This window comes from Pongo pygmaeus, chromosome X (assembly GCF_028885625.2).
Source record: "Pongo pygmaeus isolate AG05252 chromosome X, NHGRI_mPonPyg2-v2.0_pri, whole genome shotgun sequence".
Taxonomy (NCBI): Eukaryota; Metazoa; Chordata; class Mammalia; order Primates; family Hominidae; genus Pongo; species Pongo pygmaeus.
Window position 1 is genome coordinate 108,599,994 of NC_072396.2, and position 26,135 is coordinate 108,626,128.

Below are 26,135 nucleotides of genomic sequence, written 5' to 3' on the forward strand. Positions count from 1 at the left end.
TGTACAAAAATCACAAGCATTCTTATACACCAATAACAGACAAACAGAGAGCCAAATCATGAGTGAAATCCCATTCACAATTGCTTCAAAGAGAATAAAATACCTAGGAATCCAACTTACAAGGGATGTGAAGGACCTCTTCAAGGAGAACTACAAACCACTGCTCAATGAAATAAAAGAGGATACAAACAAATGGAAGAACATTCCATGCTCATGGGTAGGAAGAATCAATATCATGAAAATGGCCACACTGCCCAAGGTAATTTATAGATTCAATGACATCCCCATGAAGCTACCAATGACTTTCTTCACAGAATTGGAAAATCTACTTTAGAGTTCATATGGAACCAATAAAGAGCCTGCATTGCCAAATCAATCCTAAGCCAAACGAACAAAGCTGGAGGCAACATGCTACCTGACTTCAAACTATACTACAAGGCTACAGTAACCAAAACAGCATGGTACTGGTCCAAAACAGAGATATAGATCAATGGAACAGAACAGAGCCCTCGGAAATAACGCCGCATATCTACAACTATCTGATCTTTGACAAACCTGACAAAAACAAGAAATGGGGAAAGGATTCCCCATTTAATAAATGGTGCTCAGAAAACTGGGTAACCATATGTAGAAAGCTGAAACTGGATCCCTTCCTTACACCTTATACAAAAATTAATTCAAGATGGATTAAAGACTTAAACATTAGACCTAAAACCAGAAAAACCCTAGAAGAAAACCGAGGCATTACCATTCAGGACGTAGGCATGGGCAAGGACTTCATGTCTAAAACACCAAAAACAATGGCAACAAAAGCCAAAATTGACAAATGGGATCTAATTAAACTAAAGAGCTTCTGCACAGCAAAAGAAGCTACCATCAGAGTCAACAGGCAACCTACAAAATGTGAGAAAATTTTTTCAACCTACTCATCTGACAAAGGGCTAATATCCAGAATCTACAGTGAACTCAAACAAATTTACAAGAAAAAAACAAACAACCCCATCAAAAAGTGGGCGAAGGACATGAACAGACATTTCTCAAAAGAAGACATTTATGCAGCCAAAAAACACATGAAAAAATGCTCACCATCACTGGCCATTAGAGAAATGCAAATCAAAACCACAATGAGATACCATCTCACACCAGTGAGAATGGCAATCATTAAAAAGTCAGGAAACAACAGGTGCTGGAGAGGATGTGGAGAAATAGGAACACTTTTACACTGTTGGTGGGACTGTAAACTAGTTCAACCATTGTGGAAGTCAGTGTGGCAATTCCTCAGGGATCTAGAACTAGAAATACCATTTGACCCAGCCATCCCATTACTGGGTATATACCCAAAGGAATATAAATCATGCTGCTATAAAGACACATGCACACGTATGTTTATTGCGGCATTATTCACAATAGCAAAGACTTGGAACCAACTCAAATGTCCAACAATGATAGACTGGATTAAGAAAATGTGGCACATATACACCATGGAATACTATGCAGCCATAAAGAATGATGAGTTCATGTCCTTTGTAGGGACATGGATGAAATTGGAAATCGTCGTTCTCAGTAAACTATCGCAAGAACAAAAAACCAAACACCACATATTCTCACTCATAGGTGGGAATTGAACAATGAGAACACATGGACACAGGAAGGGGAGCATCACACTCTGGGGACTGTTGTGGGGTGGGGGTAGGGGGGAGGGATAGCATTAGGAGATTTACCTAATGCTAAATGACGAGTTAATGGGTGCAGCACACCAGCATGGCACATGTATACATATGTAACTAACCTGCACATTGTGCACATGTATCCTAAAACTTAAAGTATAATGATAATAAAATAAAATAAAAAAAGAAAATGCCTAAATGTACATTCCTGTGTGTAAATCTGTGCCAATGTAAGGTTTTACTTGGTTAAATTGGTGCTTGTTTGTTGATCCCTTAGGCAAGCTTGTCCAACTGGTGGCCTGCAGGCCACATGTGGCCCAGGATGGCTTTGAATGTGGCCCAACACAAATTCATAATCTTTCTTAAACATTATGTGATTTTTTTTTTGATTTTTTAACTTTTTTTTTTTTTTTTTTTTTTTTGCTCATCAGCTATTGTTAGTGTTAGTGTATTTTATGTGTGGCCCAAGTCAATTCTTCCTCCAAAGTGGTCCAGGGAAGCCAAAAGATTGGACAACCCCCCTTCCTTAGAGCCTTGAAGGACACACTGATATAGTCACATTCTCCTCATCCTCATCTACTGAGATCAACTTTATGCTAGACTCTGGCATGCAAGTTTCTGCCTTTTAAGCTCTGGACTGCAAGATATGTCCATGCAATCATGAGGAACAATACAACTTACCACAGATTCCAAGTGCTTGGTTAACAAGCACGAGCAGGAAGAACTCAGATAACATTATAAACTTTAGCCAAGAGGTTGTGCTAAAAGATATATGTAGTCTGGTTATTTGAAGCCCCCTGGATAATTGAAATTTTTCATTTTTATTGGAATGTTTGCTCTTGTTGTTGTAGTAGAAACAGACATGCTGTGCTAGATGCTGGATGTTCACCTCTCTTTTAACATATTCACTGCATGAATTCGCCCCAAAGAGACTAAAAACTTAATGGTTGCTTTTTTTTTTAAAGAAATTCTTTGCTGAATCAGTTACATTTTCACATGCTAATAATAGGTGAAAGAACATACCATGAATAGCTTCATAAAGTGATTGAGATTTCAGTTTTCATAGTTAATTTTATCTTAAGCTGGCTAAAAAGAAGTGAAAAGCTCCAAGATCAAAACCATGAGTTTGATGAAAAGCAATTGTTTGATTATTTATACAAACTACTTACAGAAGAATGATTTGAAAAGCAAATGGAACTGTATTTTCATGATAACAGTTATTCCCATTTTCTTTTCTTTAAAAAATTCTCATGTGTAATATAGAAATTTGCAAATAGAAGATAAAGAGTAAGAGTAATGCCATTTAGGGACTACAAAATATAAGTTGTGATAAGGGGCATCAAAATGATGATAAAACCAGATAAGCTCCATCAACTTTAAGTGAATACATTATCTTCTTTGAAAGGAAAAAATAACCTAGTGGTTTTCATTGCTATTTTCAAATAATACTTGGTGATGATTAAAGCCCAGTGCAGTTGCTATTGACTAGTGTTAAGGAATTGACTTTATGCCACTACCCCTACTCCTGGCCCTGGCCCTGACTTTCCTATTATTCTTACCCCCAGGGTCTTATCCAAGATGCATTGATTTCTGTATCAGTGATTTCTTTCGAATAGTTAACTCATTCATCAATCCTACAAGATTAACTACATCTCCAACTGCTATGGCCAATTTCTAAAGTTTATGGTCCATTTCATAAGGTCTTGTAAATCAGCCCTTACTTCCTTTTAATTATGTGTCCCTGCAGAATCCATGTGCCAGCATTGCTTCAAATTTATATGTGAGGCCCAGAACCAGAAAATCTTATCATGGGATAATTGTTTCAAATCCTATTAAGGTCTTTTCTGTATTAAAATGGCTAAGGTTAAGAATAGCAAGTATGACAATCAACTCTGTTCTTTCATTTAAGATTTGGCACAAGACTCATTTATTCTTAGAAGACTTCTCTGAGCATCTACCCCTTCAAACACAACTACAATTACAACCCTCTCTGCACTCACAGCCCACAGTAGCCTTGAATGTTAGTTGCATTTCTTGGCATTTAAGTATAGAGTTCTAACTTCAATGCTATGCTATATATGCATGTATTTTGCATTACAGCTTGGTGGTTAATAGCTCTAACTCTGGAGTCAGACTGTTAGGGTTTGGTGCTAGCTCTGCTGTGTATTACTGGTATAATTTGAGGTAATTTACTTAACCTATTCATATCTCACTTTTCTCATCTATGACAGGGAGATGATAATAATAGCACCTCCTTTGTAGGAGTGTAAGGTAGAAAACAGTTAAAATGTTTAAATGATAAGCACATACTTGGCCCATAGTATTATGTAAATGTTAGCTCTATTGTTATGCTTTTGAGTGTTTCTCATTTCTGAATTATTTTGGAGGCTATTTGAATGCAAGATGCATGTTTTCAATATTCATATACACTCTCTATGCCCATAGTGTCATGCTTAGTGCCATGAATGTATATAGTGTTTCCCAAAATAATAAAAAATGAATAGATTGTTCTAGTGATTCCAGATGTACCTATATCATGAGCTCGATATACATCATACATTCAGAAAAATATAATAGTAAAAGCAAATTCAAGCAAATGTTCCTATTAAAGGAGGCAACAGATGACTAAGAATTGGTCATACTACACCTGAGTTGAGAGCTGGGCATGAGGAGTGTTTTCGGAAGTCTTCCTTGAAGAAGACTCATTTCAGAATTCAGAGAGGCTGAAAAATTTTGTCCTAAGAAACAACGATGGCAGTTGAAGGTAAAAACATACTTTGAGTGAGGTAGACATGCTAGCTGTCCTCTGAGGTAAATTAAGGATGAACTTTAATTTATGTTGCCCCAGTGTATAGAGCTAAGACCAATAGATCAAAATTACAGGATGGAATATTTGGGTTCAAAATAAAGAAACACTTTCTAACCACCTAGGCTAAAGTGGAATGAGTGGCTTTGTAATTAGTTTGGCTGGGTTCACAGGCAGCCACTTTACATTCACCCTGAATAGATACAAAACTGTCACTTCTGTGGTGGGGAGTTTTGAGTTGTTTTCAAGGCCAACACAGAGGCAAGATCAAATGCAGTGTCACACTGGAAGAGGTAAGAAGAGAGCTTATTTCTTCCTTTACTTCCCATTAATGAAAGAAAGAAGGTGGACAAAGGTTGTTAGTGCTGTTGTACTTGTCCAGGTAACATGCTAGGAGAGCTCAAAGGAAGGAGAGTGTGATATTTTTCCTTGATGTAGATCATTCAGTATCTGTCGATCTTAAAAATCACATAGGTCACTGGTCACCAAATTTAGATTTTGCTAATTAGTAAAATTCCCTGTGCCCTAGCCAATGCATAGAGTTGCCATCATTTTTTCTTGCCAAGTAAGGACATTAAAAAACCAAAACTCACCTACCATTGGCTTAAATGATCATTTCATAGGATAATCAATATTTTATTCTATTTATTTATTTTTCCAGTTTTTTTCTTCAAGGTCTCAGTATGCTGCCCAGGCTGGTCTCAAATTCCTGGGGCTCAAGTGATCCTCCCCACTTAGCCTCCCAAGGCACCAGGATTACAGGCATGAGCCACCACACTTGGCCCATTATAAAAGAATCAATATTTTTTTAAAAAGGAAATGGAACATAATCCCACAATAAAAATATTGAATTTTTTAGAGTTATGAAAAATACACATTGTCCATATACTGCTCATTTCACTTTGGTGTGTATTGGGAAGAGTTCTCATACACTTCCTTGGCATGTATTGGGAAGAGTTCTCATTCAAGCACTTGTGAAGTATTATTTAGGCTTTAGTGATACTGTGATTGTTTCATGTGAGATTTTTAACCCCCATCCCTTCCTGGCTCCTTTTAACCCTCTTATTGTGGCATTGGTGCTTTAAACCTTAATTCCCCAAAGTAACATTTATCCCATATATCTCACTGAACTCCACTGGTAGATTGTCTGAACCTTATTTGGGTTTGACATCATCTGTAGGATCCTAACATAAACCTAGTATTTAGTTAGTAAGCCTGTGCTGGGGTGGTGTCTTCCAACTACTCTAAAGACCCATTAAATAATGTGGTATAATATCACTATTTCAAAATGCCAAACATCTAGGAATTGTAGATGCTAAAATAATGTAATCCATAAGGAATAAGGACTTTAGGAGTCTTTGTTGTCTCCTAAATCCCTTTGAACCTGCCTGGCATAATAGATGAGGTCAAATTCTATTTTTTTCTGTAATAGATAATATATTGAAGGAGCTCTTGGGTAAAAATGTTCTAAATACCTACCCTGACAAAAGAAGGACTCCTATAATTTTTAAAACTTTAATTCCATTTCAGAAATATTGATATGCAATTGCTTGCTACTGAACTGGAATTTGTCTACATGTGAAATCACTTTTTTGAAGCATGTTATCTGCTAATGGAATCGTAGAGCATTTTCTGGAGAGGAAAAAAAAAGACTAATCTTTTGGCTCCACGGCATAGACAGTAGATTACCATTTGGATTAATGGCTTCTATATTATATTGTTTTATTTTTAAATGCTAAGGTTCTTATTTTAAAGTCACATTATTCAGAAGCTCTTCAGATGTGTTGACATCTCAGTTTTGAGTATAATGAATGTAGGGTTTTATGCCCTTGTGAAAATTCCATTCCTAATAGGATTCCAAATGGGGATTTAAAAAAATTATCCACATGGTCTGAATGGCTAAAATCCAGCAAATATATCTAGAACATGACAATGCTGGGTGAATCCTGCTGAGATCATTGCTTGAGGTACTGAGAACATTCCCAGACAAACCAATCCAACTGGGAGTAATGAACAAGTTCCATTTATGATCTATAGTTTGAGAATGCTCCAGGAAGAATCTCCTCTTCTCTACCATTACCACCCCCACCACCTTATTCTAGGCTCTCACTTGCACTATCGCAAGGACCACTTACCTGGCCTCTTAAATTCTATTTTGTGCCCACCCGATTGCCACTCACAGTGACCTTAAAACTTAAATCATTTCCTGACTCCCTTGCATAAAATTCTTCTTAAATGGCTTCTCCTTTCACATAAATAAAATAGAAACCCTCAACTCTTGCTTGCAAGACCTTGCATGGTATGGTGCCTGCTTACGTCTACATTCATGCATGCATTCGATCATTCAGTAAATACGTATTAAATCTTTTAGCCTTTGTAAGGGGAGCAAAACAGCGAAAGATCTCTGCTCTGATGGATTTGACATTCTGGTTGAAAGAAGCAGAAAACTGATGAAACAGAAAGGTAAAATATATAGTGTATAGCAGGATTCAGTTACCTAGGACTTGAAGGATCAAGAGGAAAGTGAAGTCACCAGAATGAGGAGAGATTGAGGATTGTATGGAAAAGCTTCTGACAAACACTGGGACCTTAGACCATGGGACTCAGACAGCCCTAGATGGCCCTGTTGGGAGGGAGTTGGATGAATAAATACGCTGACTGTCTTTCCTATTTCAGATCTCCTCCTGGTCTTCTCTGCTAGCCAAACATAACAGGAAACTAGAAGGATGAAAGGAGCTTATTGATGTAGCCCAAGTGATCAGTCTTGGAGAGAGGAACAGAGAACAGGATGAAGAAGGTTGGAGAGTGTGGAGGGCAAAAAGAAGGGATGCAGTATAAGGTTGTGATTTTAAGTGGGGTGATCAGAGAAGTCCTCACTGAAAGCTTCATCTCAACAAAGTGTCCCTGTCACTCTCTTTTGTCTAAATGCACTGGCTTTCTTACATATACTCAGCTCTGCCTTGCTCCCACCTATCTGGGCTCAGGGCCTTTGCATATGTTGATACTCCTATCTGAAATGCTTCTTCTTTCCCTTCCCCTTTAATTAATTAACTTAATTGAGTTGGAGTTAGTTGCTTAATTAACTCCTGTTCCACAGATGGAAGCTCTGGTGTCCTTTCTTCAAGAAAGCCTTCCCTGAGACCTTAGACTATTCAGATACCTGCTGTTCTGTGCTTCATCTTCTGTACTTCTCCTGCTGTGTGCCATCCATATTTATTTGACTAATTAATATTTGTCCTGCTCACTCGACCTTAAGGTACATAAAGACAGGGAATATGTCCGTGTTCTCCTTCACTATATTCACAGAGTTTGGAATGCAGTATGTAGTGAATAAATATTTAATTACTGAGTGATTGAAGATTAGTAAATAGGAAAAAGTCACACTGAGAGATCCCTTGTCCTAAACTCCTCATTACTTTATATCTATTGTCTTTTTTGTGACTATGTATCTTTGGGTTATCAGAGTTCTAAATCCTCCATGAAAAATATTTTGGACTTCTCTTGGTTCACATTAATCTCTTCTTTTTCTGGACTCAAATTGAGGGTGTGTTCAGAATCTCACAGTTTAGCACCTAGAACTGATACCTGAAGATCTGTGCATTTTACTGCATATATCTCAATATAAATGGGACAAAAACCTATACATGACAGTACACATATTGAAAAAAACACATTTTAAAAAGATTCATAGTAACATGTTAACATTCTTGGCTATAGGGCTAAGGGATGGGAATTTGGATGAAAATAAATAAATAAATAAAACTGGTGAGCAATTATGATGGTAGCATAAATGAAAACATGCACATGCACATATACACCAAAGGCCACCAGGACTGGGACCTGTGATTGATACAGTTTGGCTTTGTGTCCCCACCCAAATCTCATGTTGAATTGTAATTCCCAGTGTTGGGTGAGGGACCCGGTGGGAAGTGATTGGATCATGGGAGTGGATTTCCCGCATGCTGGTCTCATGATAGTGAGTAAGTTCTCACCAGATCTGATGGTTTAAAAGTGTGTTGCACTTTCCTGCTTGTTCTTTCTCTCTCTCCTGCTCCGCCATGGTAAGATGTGCTTGCTTTCACTTCACCTTCTGCCATGATTGTGAGTTTCCTGAGGCCTCCCAGTCATGTTTCCTGTTAAGCCTGCAGAGCTGTGAGTCAATTAAATGTCTTTTCTTCATAAATTACCTAGTCTCAGGTAGATCTTCACAGCAGTGTGAAAACAGACTAATACAGGTATATATATCACCCCTGGAAATTGTAATGTTGCCTTCCCACCTCACATCTATTTTTGGTTGCTCAATATGATTTTATAGCAACATGGCTTCTTCACCAACAATAGCCACTTCAGAAGTCTTTAAATGATATGGACTTGTTGAGTTAAAAAATAATTCAACTCTCTTCGTGCCCAGTAGAATCCAGGATAATAGAATATGGCATCTGCCCTTCACATTGCAGGATTATCTGTGCCTCCTTGGATTTCCCTCCAGTGCATCTGTTTATATTCAAGTCAGGATCTTTCTGCTAGATGTTGGTATATGTGTCATTCACACACTCTCAGTTACGTGGTAAGGTAAGCATTGGCTATTCAAGAATTGGTTTCTGCCTTCACTAGGGTCACAGAAACCCTATGCATACGGCAAAGCAGAATGGCTCAGTTGTCCAGGTCATTTTCATTGCTGTTCCCTTGGCCCCTCCCTTTTTCTCTGCCTGTAGTCCTCTTGGGGTCTGCCTATTGGCTTGAATTTTCATATTTCCACCTTGCTCTGACCCTGATGTCCATGACTTCCTGGTGTTCATCTACTTACTGGACTTCTGACTCCCTGAACTCTGTGCCTCATGTTGCCTTTGCACCCTGACTCCAGCTTGCCTAGTTGGCTCTGACTTGCTGCTTTGCTCTGACCTTTGGTTTCTCTCTCCCCACCTTTACCTGAATTCTGGAATGCTTACACTAGCCTTCACCTTTGCCCCTGGGTACGAGGTCCTACCCCAGGACTACCTCAATCTTCTGCCAATTCCCTTTGCCCTGTCTCAGATTTACCTCTGCCCTCCTTATCCCAGCTCCCGCTTTTTCATCCATGACCCACTGCCACATATATTACTCAAAACTCACAATCTAGAAAACTCTCCCATCCCCACCATTGCCACCAGCAACCAAGGACAGAAGTTTTTTATTTTGAGGCAGTGTCAGCAACATTCTGTGAGCTGTTAGGAGGAAGACACAGGACGTGACCTCTTAGCATAGATGAACAATATTGCCACTTACCGGAGGAGCCAAGATGGCCGAATAGGAACAGCTCCGGTCTACAGCTCCCAGCGCGAGCGACGCAGAAGACGGGTGATTTCTGCATTTCCATCTGAGGTACCGTGTTCATCTCACTAGGGAGTGCCAGACAGTGGGCGCAGGTCAGTGGGTGAGTGCACCCTGCGCCAGCCGAAGCAGGGGCGAGGCATTGCCTCACTCGGGAAGCGCAAGGGGTCAGGGAGTTCCCCTTCCAGGGGTGACAGACGGCACCTGGAAAATCGGGCCACTCCCACCTGAATACTGTGCTTTTCCGACGGGCTTAGGAAACGGTGCCCCAGGAGAGTATAGCCCGCACCTGGCTCAGAGGGTCCTACGCCCACGGAGTCTCGCTGATTGCTAGCACAGCAGTCTGAGATCAAACAGCAAGTCGGCAGCGAGGCTGGGGGAGGGGCGCCCGCCATTGCCCAGGCTCGCTTAGGTAAACAAAGCAGCCTGGAAGCTTGAACTGGGTGGAGCCCACCACAGCTCAAGGAGGCCTGCCTGCCTCTGTAGGCTCCACCTCTGGGGGCAGGGCACAGACAAACAAAAAGACAGCAGTAACCTCTGCAGACTTAAATGTCCCTGTCTGACAGCTTTGAGGAGAGCAGTGGTTCTCCCAGCACGCAACTGGAGATCTGAGAACGGGCTGACTCCCTCCTCAAGTGGGTCCCAGACCCCTGACCCCCGAGCAGCCTAACTGGGAGGCACCCCCCAGCAGGGGCAGACTGACACCTCACACGGCCGGCCAGGTACTCCAACAGACCTGCAGCTGAGGGTCCTGTCTGTTAGAAGGAAAACTAACAGAAAGGACATCCACACCAAAAACCCATCTGTACATCACCATCATCAAAGACCAAAAGTAGATAAAACCACAAAGATGGGGAAAAAACAGAGCAGAAAAACTGGAAACTCTAAAAAGCAGAGTACCTCTCCTCCTCCAAAGGAACGCAGTTCCTCACCAGCAACGGAACAAAGCTGGACGGAGAATGACTTTGACGAGCTGAGAGAAGAAGGCTTCAGATGATCAAATTACTCCGAGCTACGGGAGGATATTCAAACCAAAGGCAAAGAAGTTGAAAACTTTGAAAAAAATTTAGAAGAATGTATAACTAGAATAACCAATACAGAGAAGTGCTTAAAGGAGCTGATGGAGCTGAAAACCAAGGCTGGAGAACTACGTGAAGAATGCAGAAGCCTCAGGAGCCGATGCGATCAAATGGAAGAAAGGGTATCAGCCCTGGAAGATGAAATGAATGAAATGAAGCGAGAAGGGAAGTTTAGAGAAAAAAGAATAAAAAGAAACGAGCAAAGCCTCCAAGAAATGTGGGACTATGTGAAAAGACCAAATCTACATCTGATTGGTGTACCTGAAAGTGACGGGGAGAATGGAAACAAGTTGGAAAACACTCTGCAGGATATTATCCAGAACTTCCCCAATCTAGCAAGGCAGGCCAACATTCAGATTCAGGAAATACAGAGAACGCCACAAAGATACTCCTCGAGAAGAGCAACTCCAAGACACATAATTGTCAGATTCACCAAAGTTGAAATGAAGGAAAAAATGTTAAGGGCAGCCAGAGAGAAAGGTTGGGTTACCATCAAAGGGAAGCCCATCAGACTAACAGCGGATCTCTCGGCAGAAACCCTACAAGCCAGAAGAGAGTGGGGGCCAATATTCAACATTCTTAAAGAAAAGAATTTTCAACCCAGAATTTCATATCCTGCCAAACTAAGCTTCATAAGTGAAGGAGAAATAAAATACTTTACAGACAAGCAAATGCTGAGAGATTTTGTCACCACCAGGCCTGCCCTAAAAGAGCTCCTGAAGGAAGCGCTAAACATGGAAAGGCACAACCGGTACCAGCCACTGCAAAATCATACCGAAATGTAAAGACCATCGAGACTAGGAAGAGACTGCATCAACTAACGAGCAAAATAACCAGCTAACATCATAATGACAGGATCAGATGCACACATAACAATATTAACTTTAAATGTAAATGTACTAAATGCTCCAATTAAAAGACACAGACTGGCAAATTGGATAAAGACTCAAGACCCATCAGTGTGCTGTATTCAGGAAACCCATCTCACGTGCAGAGACACACATAGGCTCAAAATAAAAGGATGGAGGAAGATCTACCAAGCAAATGGAAAACAAAAAAAGGCAGGGGTTGCAATCCTAGTCTCTGATAAAACAGACTTTAAACCAACAAAGATCAAAAGAGACAAAGAAGGCCATTACGTAATGGTAAAGGGATTAATTCAACAAGAAGAGCTAACTATCCTAAATATATATGCACCCAATACAGGAGCACCCAGATTCATAAAGCAAGTCCTGAGTGACCTACAAAGAGACTTAGACTCCCACACAATAATAATGGGAGACTTTAACACCCCACTGTCAACATTAGACAGATCAACGAAACAGAAAGTCAACAAGGATACCCAGGAATTGAACTCAGCTCTGCACCAAGCGGACCTAATAGACATCTACAGAACTCTCCACCCCAGATCAACAGAATATACATTTTTTTCAGCACCACACCACACCTATTACAAAATTGACCATATACTTGGAAGTAAAGCTCTCCTCAATAAATGTAAAAGAACAGAGATTATAACAAACTATCTCTCAGATCACAGTGCAATCAAGCTAGAACTCAGGATTAAGAATCTCACTGAAAACCGCTCAACTACGTGGAAACTGAACAACCTGCTCCTGAATGACTACTGGGTACATAACGAAATGAAGGCAGAAATAAAGATGTTCCTTGAAACCATCGAGAACCAAGACACAACATACCAGAATCTCTGGGATGCATTCAAAGCAGTGTGTAGAGGGAAATTTATAGCACTAAATGCCCACAAGAGAAAGCAGGAAAGATCCAAAATTGACACCCTAACATCACAATTAAAAGTACTAGAAAAGCAAGAGCAAACACATTCAAAAGCTAGCAGAAGGCAAGAAATAACTAAAATCAGAGCAGAACTGAAGGAAATAGAGACACAAAAAACCCTTCAAAAAATAAATGAATCCAGGAGCTGGTTTTTTGAAAGGATCAACAAAATTGATAGACCGCTAGCAAGATTAATAAAGAAAAAAAGAGAGAAGAATCAAATAGATGCAATAAAAAATGATAAAGGGGATATCACCACCGATCCCACAGAAATACAAACTACCATCAGAGAATATTACAAACACCTCTACACAAATAAACTAGAAAATCTAGAAGAAATGGATAAATTCCTCAACACATACACCCTCCCAACACTAAACCAGGAAGAAGTTGAATCTCTGAATAGACCAATAACAGGAGCTGAAATTGTGGCAATAATCAATAGCTTACCAACCAAAAAAAGTCCAGGACCAGATGGATTCACAGCCAAATTCTACCAGAGGTACAAGGAGGAGCTGGTACCATTCCTTCTGAAACTATTCCCATCAATAGAAAAAGAGGGAATCCTCCCTAACTCATTTTATGAGGCCAGCATCATCCTGATACCAAAGCCTGGCAGAGACACAACAAAAAAAGAGAATTTTAAACCAATATCCTTGATGAACATTGATGCAAAAATCCTCAATAAAATACTGGCAAACCGAATCCAGCAGCACATCAAAAAGCTTATCCACCATGATCAAGTGGGCTTCATCCCTGGGATGCAAGGCTGGTTCAATATACGCAAATCAATAAATGTAATCCAGCATATAAACAGAACCAAAGACAAAAACCACATGATTATCTCAATAGATGCAGAAAAGGCCTTTGACAAAATTCAACAATGCTTCATGCTAAAAACTCTCAATAAATTAGGTATTGATGGGACGTATCTCAAAATAATAAGAGCTATTTATGACAAACCCACAGACAATATCATACTGAGTGGGCAAAAACTGGAAGCATTCCCTTTGAAAACTGGCACAAGACAGGGATGCCCTCTCTCACCACTCCTATTCAACATAGTGTTGGAAGTTCCGGCCAGGGCAATTAGGCAGGAGAAGGAAATCAAGGGTATTCAATTAGGAAAAGAGGAAGTCAAATTGTCCCTGTTTGCAGATGACATGATAGTATATCTAGAAAACCCCATTGTCTCAGCCCAAAATCTCCTTAAGCTGATAAGCAACTTCAGCAAAGTCTCAGGATACAAAATCAATGTACAAAAATCACAAGCATTCTTATACATCAATAACAGACAAACAGAGAGCCAAATCATGAGTGAACTCACAATCACAATTGCTTCAAAGAGAATAAAATACCTAGGAATCCAACTTACAAGAGATGTGAAGGACCTCTTCAAGGAGAACTACAAACCACTGCTCAAGGAAATAAAAGAGGATACAAACAAATGGAAGAACATTCCATGCTCATGGGTAGGAAGAATCAATATCATGAAAATGGCCATCCTTCCCAAGGTAATTTATAGATTCAATGCCATCCCCATCAAGTTACCAATGACTTTCTTCACAGAATTGGAAAAAACTACTTTAAAGTTCATATGGAACCAAAAAAGAGCCCGCATTGCCAAGTCAATCCTAAGCCAAAAGAACAAAGCTGGAGGCATCACGCTACCTGACTTCAAACTATACTACAAGGCTACAGTAACCAAAACAGCATGGTACTGGTACCAAAACAGAGATACAGATCAATGGAACAGAACCGAGCCGTCAGAAATAATGCCACATATCTACAACTATCTGATCTTTGACAAACCTGAGAAAAACAAGCAATGGGGAAAGGATTCCCTATTTAATAAATGGTGTTGGGAAAACTGGCTAGCCATATGTAGAAAGCTGAAACTGGATCCCTTCCTTACACCTTATACAAAACTCAATTCTAGATGGATTAAAGACTTAAACATTAGACCTAAAACCATAAAAACCCTAGAAGAAAACCTAGGCAATACCATTCAGGACATAGGCATGGGCAAGGACTTCATGTCTAAAACACCAAAATCAATGGCAACAAAAGCCAAAATTGACAAATGGGATCTAATTAAACTAAAGAGCTTCTGCACAGCAAAGGAAACTACCATCAGAGTGAACAGGCAACCTACAAAATGGGAGAAAATTTTTTCAACCTACTCATCTGACAAAGGGCTAATATCCAGAATATACAATGAACTCCAACAAATTTACAAGAAAAAAACAAACAACCCCATCAAAAAGTGGGCGAAGGACATGAACAGACACTTCTCAAAAGAAGACATTTATGCAGCCAAAAAACACATGAAAAAATGCTCACCATCACTGGCCATCAGAGAAATGCAAATCAAAACCACAATGAGATACCATCTCACACCAGTGAGAATGGCAATCATTAAAAAGTCAGGAAACAACAGGTGCTGGAGAGGATGTGGAGAAATAGGAACACTTTTACACTGTTGGTGGGACTGTAAACTAGTTCAACCCTTGTGGAAGTCAGTGTGGCAATTCCTCAGGGATCTAGAACTAGAAATTCCATTTGACCCAGCCATCTCATTACTGGGTATATACCCAAAGGACTATAAATCATGCTGCTATAAAGACACATGCACACGTATGTTTATTGCAGCATTATTCACAATAGCAAAGACTTGGAACCAACCCAAATGTCCAACAATGATAGACTGGATTAAGAAAATGTGGCACATATACACCATAGAATACTATGCAGCCATAAAAAATGATGAGTTCATGTCCTTTGTAGGGACATGGATGAAATTGGAAACCATCATTCTCAGTAAACTATCGCAAGAACAAAAAACCAAACACTGCATATTCTCACTCATAGGTGGGAATTGAACAATGAGAACACATGGACACAGGAAGGGGAACATCACACTTCGGGGACTGTTGTGGCGTGGGGGGAGGGGGGAGGGATAGCATTGGGAGATATACCTAATGCTAGATGACGAGTTGGTGGGTGCAGCGCACCAGCATGGCACGTGTATACATATGTAACTTACCTGCACGTTGTGCACATGTACCATAGAGCCTAAAGTATAATAACAATAATAATAACAATAATAATAATAATAAAAAGAAAGAAAAAAAAGAAAGCTGTAATAAAAAGTCTTCTAGTAATGAAAAAAAAAATATTGCCACTTACCAAATGGGAAATTATAACAATAATTACTAAGAAGGGATTTTTATGAGTACTTAGTGCCTGAGGGGCCAGAGGCCCTTGTCGTCACTTGGGAGACAGAGAGAGCAGAGGATTTGTCTGAAAAAGAAGATTTTTAAGGGTCATATACTTCTAGTTCCCATTTTGAGTTTGGTCGAGGAGAAAGAGAGCCGCATTGATTTTCATAATTAAAAACACGTTTTTACCATTGTGGGGGCAGTAGGGTAGGGGTACAGGGCAGTGAGCAAAAGGGAAATCAATTGGTTAGGAATCTCAGAGAGTTAATGGAATAGGTGAATTGAAGTCCACTAGATTGCATGGTTTTTTCCTTGATATGAAAGATTTACAGTTCCAGAACTCACATTAGCATTAATGAGGATTTCACATGTAAATTCTCAGCAAATCCAAAGAACTGTTAATTCCTTACACCTGGATGGTGTTCTGAGCCATCGTTTTTTTTCCCCTTAGCTTTTTATAATCCAATGGCTATTAAAGAGCACAACTTTAAAAATTGCCCATCCAAATGACACAAGTTAAAACAAAGACAAGGTGTTTACAAAAACCTCCTTGCTTCTAAAACAGGAGAGGCACTAATATGATCCTTGTTATTAGCTGGCATTCAAAGAAAAGGTGTTACGTAAATCCAAGGTACAGTCTTGTCATTTCCTATTATTATCACTATATGCTGTTGAATTTTTAAAATTATGCTGATTATTAGTCCAATGTTTTTGCAGGAAATTATAGCAGTTACCTACTTCTAGAGATGAAAGAGAAAGGTTATCAACTTCCTGTCTTATTTCCTTGTCCACATGGAGAAAGAATGATCAATTTTAATACAGTAAGAGTCTACCAAAAATGTTTTACTTCCTTGAGAACGAGGAGTAGGGAAAAATGTGAACCATGGGTCACAATTGTAAGAAGACAGATTTCAGGTCAGTATAAGAAAAAATTTTAAAACATTAGATCTGCCTCTAACTGCATACAGATCCTTTGTTGTGGAGTGCATTTCCTGTCAATAGAGCTATTCAAACCAAATAATAGTATGTTAGGGACATTGTGCAAGAGATGTCCATATCAGCTAATTTAGATAGCTTCCAAGGTCCCATTCAGCTCTGAGACTCTTTTTCCCAATATTCCAAAGTGTTGGTTTGAAAGAAAGGAATCAAATTTTTACAGTTTTAAGAGGTAATGAATATGAAATATGAAGAACCTCAGAACCGTGACATCATTTTCCCTTTTTAAAAATGCTTTTGTTTTGAAATATTTATAGGCTCACAGAATATTGCCATAAAAGTACCCAAGAAGTCCCTGTACCCTTCACCCAGTTTCCCCTAATAGTAACATATTCCATAACTGTAGTAAGATGTTACAACCAGGAAATTGACCTGACAGTTATTTTTATTAAAATAAATTACTTCACTTGAAGAGTCTAAGGTTCCTGGATAACGTTTTCTTCATTTTTTCATGTACATATGATTATAGTCACATGTATGGGAACTGCTTCAGGGCTTTACATGTTTGTAAGGGATGGTAGAAGAAACACACTTTTTAAATTATTGTTTTGAGATGGAATCTCACTCTGTTGCCCAGGCTGGAGTGCAATGGCACAATCTTGGCTCACTGCAACCTCTGCCTTCTGGGTTTAAGCAATTCTCCTGCCTCAGCCTCCCGAGTAGCTGGGATTACAGGTGCCCACCACCACGCCTGGCTAATTTTTGTATTTTTTTTAGTAGAGGCGGGGTTGCACCATGTCAGTCAGGCTGGTCTCGAACTCCTGACCTCAAATGATCCGCCCTCCTCGGCCTCCCAAAGTGCTGGGATTACAGGCGTAACCCAACACACCCGGCCTAGTTCTGTGTAATTTTATTACATGTGTAGATTCATGTTTACACCACCAAAATCAAGTTACAGAACAGTTCCATCACCACAAAGATGGTTTTGCTACCTTTTCGTAGCCGCAGCCACCCCTGTGACTTCCCTCTCCCTAGCTCCTGGCAACCACAAATCTTTCCTCCATCTCTATAATTTTTTTCATTTCAAGAATGTTATGTAAATGGAACCATACATTGTATAATCTTTTGAGATTGCTGCTATAAACATTCATGTACAGGTTTCTAGGTCAATGTAAGTATTCAGTTCTCTGGGATAAATATCTAGGTGTGCATATTATTAGTTTTATGGTAGTGGCATATTTAATTTTGTAGGACTTCATCATACTCTTTTCCAGAGTAGCTGTGCCAATGGCATTAACAGTCTTCTTGAGTTATTTATTTTATGCTAACCACATCCCAGGTCCTATATTAAGTACCTCACATGCATCATCTCATTTAATGCTCAAAAAACTCCTCCATTTTAACACTGTGGAAATTGAAGCCCAGAAAAGTTAAGTAATTTTTTCAAAATCATGAATCATAAACCTGGGAAGTGGCAGAGCTAGCCTAACCCAGGTCAATCTGATTCCAGTGCCTGTATGCACTCTTTAACAATGATACTATCCTACGTACTCCTTTGGAAAATGACTTTAAGTATAGCAGATGGAAAGCTGTCCAATTCATTGTAGAGCAAATAAGTAAAACAGCAAACTCCTTAGAAGGTATTGGTTTGGTATCCATGTTTTTTCTACTTTGGTTAAATTGGAATTGATACTCCTAGTAGTTTGGCTGTGGTAGGGTAGGAAATAGAGTAGATGTGTAATCAGAACACCTGAGCTCACATTCTGGCTTTCTCACTTACTAGATGTGCGGCCTTCAGTAAGTCACTTAACCTCACCAAGATTCAGCGAGGTTCTTGTCTATAAAATGGGGGCTAATGACACCTTTCTCACAGGGTTTTTGTGAAGATCAGATAAGCCGATGGATGTAAATGCACTTTATAAGCTCCAAAACACTATATAATTAGAATGGGTTATTATTGTTATTATCTCAAATGATTGTAGCAGGATTGCAGATACAATGCACAGTACAACTTGGCTGTGCCAAGAAAATCAAATTTTACAAATGAATCTCCACCTAATCTGACCTTTCTTTTGAGCCCAGAGAGGTGGGTGGGTACCAAAATCTTAAATATCCAATTAGGTTTAAAACTTAGTCTGATTTGGTACTTTAAACCAAAAATTATCAAACTTTTTTGTAGAGAACTGAATAGTAAATATTTTAGCCTTTGTGAGCCATATGGTTTCTATTGCAAGTATAGTTATCCCTCAGTACCCAAAGGGAATTGGTTCCAGACCTCCCCCGACCCCCATCCTTGGATACCAAAACTCACAGATGCTCAAGAATCAGATATAAATTGGTGTAGAATTTGCATATAACCTATGCACATCCTCCCGAGTATTTTAAGTTATCTCTAGACTGCTTATAATACCTAATGCCATGTCTAAACATCACATTGTTTCTGTGGATTCAATGTAGTACTCAGTGCACAGCAAATATAAGTTTTGCTTTTTGTTACTTTGTGGATTTTTTTCCCTGAATATTTTCTATCCAGAGTTGGTTGAATCCATGCTTGTGGATATGGATTCACATATATGGAGGTATGGAGATATGGAGGGCTGATTGTTCTCAACTCTGAGAGCTAAAGTGTCCATAAGAGAGTATGTAAGTGACCTGGCGTGACTAAGTTCTAATAAAACTTTATTTACAAAAACTCATGGCAGATTTGGCCCATAGGTCATACTTGGCCATCCTCTAGTTTTAATGATCCCTTTAGATAGTTTTCAGTTTTTCTTGGAAAAAAATACTGTCTCAGATAAACATCTTCTGCTTCTTGTTATAAACTTGTGTCTGAGTATATGGAGAGAAGGCTTGTGGAAACTTTTAGTGTTAGGGGATTGTATTAGTCTGTTTTCATACTGCTATAAAGAAATACCAGAGACTGGATAATTTATAAAGGAAAGAGGTTTAACTGACTCACAGTTCTGCAGGCTATACAGGAAGCATGGTGCTGACATGTTTGACTTCTGGGGAGGTGTATTAGTCCATTCTCACACTGCTATAAAAAAAACTTCCCAAGACTGGGTAATTCATAAAGAAAAGAGGTTTAATTGACTCACAGATCTGCATGGCTGGGGAGGCCTCAGGAAACTTACAATCATGGCAGAAGGCAAAAGAGAACCAAGTACCTTCTTCACAAGGTGGCAGGAAAGAGAACAAAGGGGGAAGTGCCAGACACTTATCAAACAACCAGATCTAGTAAGAACTCCCTCACTATCATGAGAACAGCATGGGGAAAACCACTCCCATGATCCAGTCACCTCCCACCAGTTCCCTCCTTCGACACATGGGGATTACAGCTCAAGATGAGATTTGAGTGGGGACACAGAGCCAAACCATGCAGCAATGATGGGAATTATTGGATCTTTGTAGCCTCTATATTGCCCTCTAGCTACTCTGGTGGCTGGCTGATGTCCCTTGTCTCCTATTTGCTGCTTGCTCTATTTGCATTTATAGCTGAAGTTTACAATTTCATCAATAGTGATTGGGTTCCGCTTTCTTGCTTTGGCCAGAGCCTGGAAATACGGCCTGGTTGCCTCTGCTTCCTCTCACTCTCATTATAGATTCTGGGTCTCTGCCAGATCTTCTATTAGCCCACTGCCCGGTATCTGTAGTGGGCTCATTTCTTTGCCACAGTGGTTCTCATGACAGACTTAATGGCCTTTACCTCAATGTCCATTCCTTATGAAAACTAAGGGCTGTTGGGGAAAGCTAAATTTCAGGGATCCCTCTGCCTCACCAAGGACACTTTCATGTAGTTGGCCCTACACTGGAAGTTATAGGGAAATCTGTGAGATAGTCTCCTCCCATAGTTTCAAGCTGGGAGTAGTGTTACCCTTATCTTACTGTGCTTCTCCCTATAGACTTATCTCTCTTTTCTAGCATTCTCTCTCCCTTTTTCCTCCCACAGTTCCCCAAGGCTGGAAAGGAACAATGTTCTTGTACCTCCTCTAGATTGTATCCCACTTCTGCCATATAGTTGGCCTAGCTGTCACAGGGAAATGGATAATATTTCTGGGGTTCTCTTTGAGATCGATCCTCTAAACAGCCCTTGATTTTACTAAAGGAAGAGATTGAGGAATTTGGATATATACAGGTAATTTTTTTTACTTGGATTGAACGTAATTTATGTGTGTGTGTGTATGTCATCCCTAGCAAGAAGTATAAGAGTAGAGACATTCATGCAGTAATAAAAAAAATTATCAGTTACACTATTGACATTGCTTTAAGACACTAGCCTGACTTGTAAAGCTGTTGCCCTACTGCATGATCCTATTTTACATATAAGAAGCAAATATTGTCCTTTCTCTGTTCATTTCTTCTCCCTCTGTCATAAATGCTAATCTCTCTGCTATCCACCTCTACCTCCTCCCCAAATGGCTACCTCACGCAAACTAGAATGTAAGTTAACCCCCTAAAAGGCAATAGAGAAGTGTATAGTAATAATTTTCTACCTATGTCTTCTTTTAGATGATTGTTTACCTCTTGTCAGAGTTGATCTGACTATCAGCGCCAGTAAAATATAGTGATTAAAAGCATAAGCTTTGAAGTCATCCATATCTGGTTTTAAGTCTCAATATCACTACACACTATCTCTGTCATCTTGAGAAGTTGTTTAACTCCCTGATGCTTCACATTCCAAAACTGAAAAATGCAGGCATTAATAGCAATTAATACCATTAAATTATTGATTACTTACTGTTGCTAAGCACTTTACATGTTCTATATAATTTCATTCTAACTAATCAATAAGTGATAGCTATTTATTTTTATTGCTTGCAACAACGGTGCACCCATTAAATAAATGAGCTAGACTCTGCATCTGGGTTACTATCTCAGCATCTAATGTTGGCATGTCAACACAGATTCATTTCTCTTGGGAGAAATGTAGGAAAGGTTGTGCAAGTCACAATTGTCATGTCCTGCTTGGTCACAGGGAGAAAGCAGGAAAAGGGGATTTCTTTCTCTTTTTTTTAATCTTCTTTCAAAAACTCACTTAGTCTGTCTGGAGCATAGAAAGGACAAACTAGAAGTGGGAAAAGGAAAGAAGAGGAGACTATACAGAGTGGCTTTCCCTCAGAAATCGAGAGTTCATCTGAAGACTTCCCAGGCAGATCTACAGCAAATATTTCCTCCCATAAAACCCACCCTGAGTCCACAGCAATTAGAGAAGACCACTGTGATTTTTGCTGAAAATCAAAGCAAACTGGAGGCTGTAGACTACATGGAGTCTGGGCACGATAGTTGCACAATGCTATTCCATGGAAATACATGGGGGAATATAAGTGGAGGAAGTGTTTGATATTGCTTTGCAAATAACTGTGTGCCCAGGGAGAGGTTTGAAGCATGTCAGGAAAGGAGAAAACTATATTGATTTCATCTGTAATGACCTGTGTATCTTGAAAGGTGAAGGAACAATTGGTTTTCAAAGACTGGGCTCTGATGAAAGTTTGTTACTTATATACTGTTTTGCTTCTGTCTTTGATGTACTGAGCACTATTTTACAAAAGGCAAAAAATAGTGCCTGCATTTTTCTTTCTTTGTTGCTTGTATCCAGCACCCTTATTTTCATTAAATTGTCTCTGGATCCTGTGAAGTGAGGCTCATCTCTCCCGCTCCATGCAGTAGAGGAAAAACAAACAAGAACTGAAAGAAATGGAAGGTGAAATGTCAAGTACCTAAGGCATTCCAGTCTAACCTTGGGCAGAGGCCAGCTACTGAACGCAGAAGGTAATAAGACAAATTCTAGAGTGTGTTTTTATAATGGGATGGCTTGCAAGCCATGCTGACAGCGGGCTATACTCTCACAGCTCTATTTATTTATAGCTCCCCCTCCACCCAAATGCTACAGAACAACAAATATTCTGACAAGTTGGAATGCTAATAGATTACGTGAAAAGCAAATCAATAAAAACCCATTCCAAAATGTCTACCTTCCCCCAGTAATTATGTAGGAAATAGGATAATGGGAATTCTTTTTCAAATCTAGTGAGGTTTAGGGATCAGGACAGGAGGTGAGGATGAAATATATGCTGTTTGGCCTGATTAGAAGGACAGGAGGGATTCAGTTAGATTTAGAGGCTCCAGACAACATCTGATATTTATACAAGTCTATTTCTCTGGTTAGTGCCTCTGGGCCCTCCAATTCCTGTGGTCCGGTGGTCTTTGAGATCAGTTCTGTGTCATGGTATTTAAATTTGGACAGTGCTGCACATTCCAACTAAAAACAGGGCAACTGTGTCCTGGCTCTTTAAACATGGCCCTGACTGGTCTACCTTTTCTCCCTGATTTTTCATTTAGCAAAAACTATTCACTGTATAGACAGATGGGGCCTTACCGGATACACGAGGGTGTCTAATAATTAGGGACAGCTGCTTCAGGTAAATGCAGTTTGCAGATGGCAAAGGAACACCAGATTATGCTAATTTTCCCAAAATAAGTCTTCATAAAAGCTTATAGCAGAGCTGACTCTTCTGTTGTGTTCCTGAAACAATGATAATGCAAAGAGTAAAGGGTCTGAGTGAAATCTCTCCTCTCTTCCCTCCCTACCCCACTTCTATAGCTTCAGTCTTGGAGAATTTTGCAGAATAGCCAAGAAGGCAAAACACACCTAAGTGGAGGAAGCAATCTGCTTGCTTATTCTGGTTCCTGTTAACTGGCACCATGTTTTATGAGCTATCAGCAGAAAAACATGGTGTAGTGCCCAAAATGATGCCGACTTGGTAGACTATGAAATGTACTTTTCAGCTATATCTTTCTGTGACTTGAACCTGGCACAATGTGATGGTCTCTGGACAGAGTGCTGAAGCCTGAGTCCTAATTTTATCTCAATTGCTTAACTTGTTGTGTGACTTGGGTCAAAGCAGTCTCTAGGTTTCTGTTTATTCATCTGTCAAATGGTGAAGGGTGAGTTCATGGAGGTATTATTGAGGATCCATTTAGTTAATATGAGTGCTTCAAAGAAAATGGGTAAATTTTTTCATAAAAGCATTTCATAACTCAGACATTTTTCAGTGCCTTATTCAGTGCTGGAGATAGCTTCCTTACTAAACAAATATTTGTGTACTAGGTATGTTTCCAAAAATCCTAAAATGCCATTTGCAGAACCATATTTCACTCTGACCACTCCATTAGTTTTCTAGGCCTGAGTATGTTGCCTTCACCATACAAGGTGACACTTGCCTCTAGATTTTCCTATAAACATTATTCTGGTTTCTGTCCTACATGTTTTGCCTTTTTATCATCAGAACAGGGCTTTTCAATGTTTGGTCTTATACCACATGCATCAGAATCACTTCATATAATGTGAATACCTGGGTCAGTTCCCTGAGATTCTCGTGAAGTACATCTAGTAAGGGGCTTTGCAATATGGTTTTTTTTTTACAAAAGTTTGAGACCTGTACCACTAAGCTTGCCTAGGCCAGAAGTGAAGTGGTAAACGAATTCCATCTGTCATAGTCTAAAGATCAGTGTTGGCTGGATGTGGTGGCTCACGCCTGCAATCCCAGCACTTTGCGAGGCCGAGGCAGGTAGATCACCTGAGGTCAGGAGTTCAAGACTAGTCTGACCAACATGGTGAAACCCATCTCTACTAAAAATAAAAAAAAAAAATTAGCCAGGCGTGTTGGCAGGCACCTGTAATCCCAGCTACTCGGGAGGCTGAGGCAGGAGAATCACTTGAACTTAGGAGGCGGAGGTTGTAGTCAGCCGAGATCATGCTACTGCACTCCAGCCTAGGCGACAAAAGCAAAACTCCGTCTCAAAAATAAATAAATAAATAAATAAATAAATAAGTGTTTAACAAACATGGACAGGCTAACTCATATACTATCTGTCATATTTATCCCTCTTATTTCTTATCATATATGTGAGTTACCCCATCCTGTGCAGACTTGCTTAGTTGTAGAAAAGGGATTGGAGGAAAATATACAGTCCTTTTCTTCAGATTGGCGCACACATACAGATTCTCCTTTTTCTCTCTGGCTCTGTGCCCTGGGAGCCTTTTTGGAACTCTAGAATCAGAGCCAGTCAGGCAGGCAGGTTCATATCAACAGTGGCTGTCAAAGTGTGGTGCCTGGACCAGTAGCATCAGCCTCACTTGGGAATTTGTTAGACAGGCAGACTCTCAGCACTCCACTCCTACTGTATCTACAGAATCATTCATTACCACAATATATTTGTACTCTCTGTGAAGAAAATGCATTTAGAATTATTTTTTCTAACCATGTCAATGCACAGAAGCATCCACCCTTGCTTCTGAGGGTAGAAACCCTCAGAAACTGAGGTGGGCTCAACAATCTGTGATTTAATTACCCCTTCAGGGGATTCTGATGTATGTTGAAGTCTGAGAACCACTGCCTTAAAGCATTTTCTATCCCCAAACTTCATTCTCTCTAAACTTTGAGGCAGCTGGGACAGTAAAGTGGGTGTTGATTTAAACAGGAAAATAGGGGCATCACAATGTAGAAATAATGACTTAATGGTAAAGTTCTTATTTAGGGTGTTTGTGCTTGAGGGAGATCAGATATTTAAATAGAAATTCACCTAGAAATGACTACAGATACTATACATATACCTCACATGTGTGTGCATACATATGCACAATTACAACACACAACCACATATGTATATATGTATATGTGTGTGTAGATATATAATTAAAGTCATTCTTAGAAACAACAGAAAAAGAATAGAAACATTTAGACAGTAATAAAAGTCTGAGCAATAGCTATTGATAAAAATGCAGGCAGGGGAACAAACTTGAAATATAAACCAATCAGCAGGTCCAGATGATATGCATTTTGGGGTCTTGAGGGAATTCACTAATGATTTCCCTAAACGACTGACAATGGGAGAACCCGATAAAATCCACTTGGGTATGCACTACATTTTGCCTTGTCAGCATCCTGCATAATGTTGGTATTCCGGCAGTTACATTCACTAGGGCCTTTCTGCCTACCACCACCCCCTCCCACCAAAGAAAGAAAAGATTCCATTTCTAGATGTAAATTATACAGGAGTTAACAGAATATACTTTTAAAAAAAAGTCCTTGTTATAAATGGAGCCTCCCCACCATTGAATGCTATCATCCCAGCCCCTGGGATTGTCAGATGTGTAACACAGGACAAACGCTGCTCCCAAGGCCTGCACAGGGTAGCTGGGCCTATATGGCCTTCACATTCTTGTGCTGAGATTTACAAGTTTATATTCTGGCAATAGGACTGAAGGTAGCAAGCTAGGAGCCTTTCTACAGAAAGGGAATTTGCGATCAAGTCACATTCT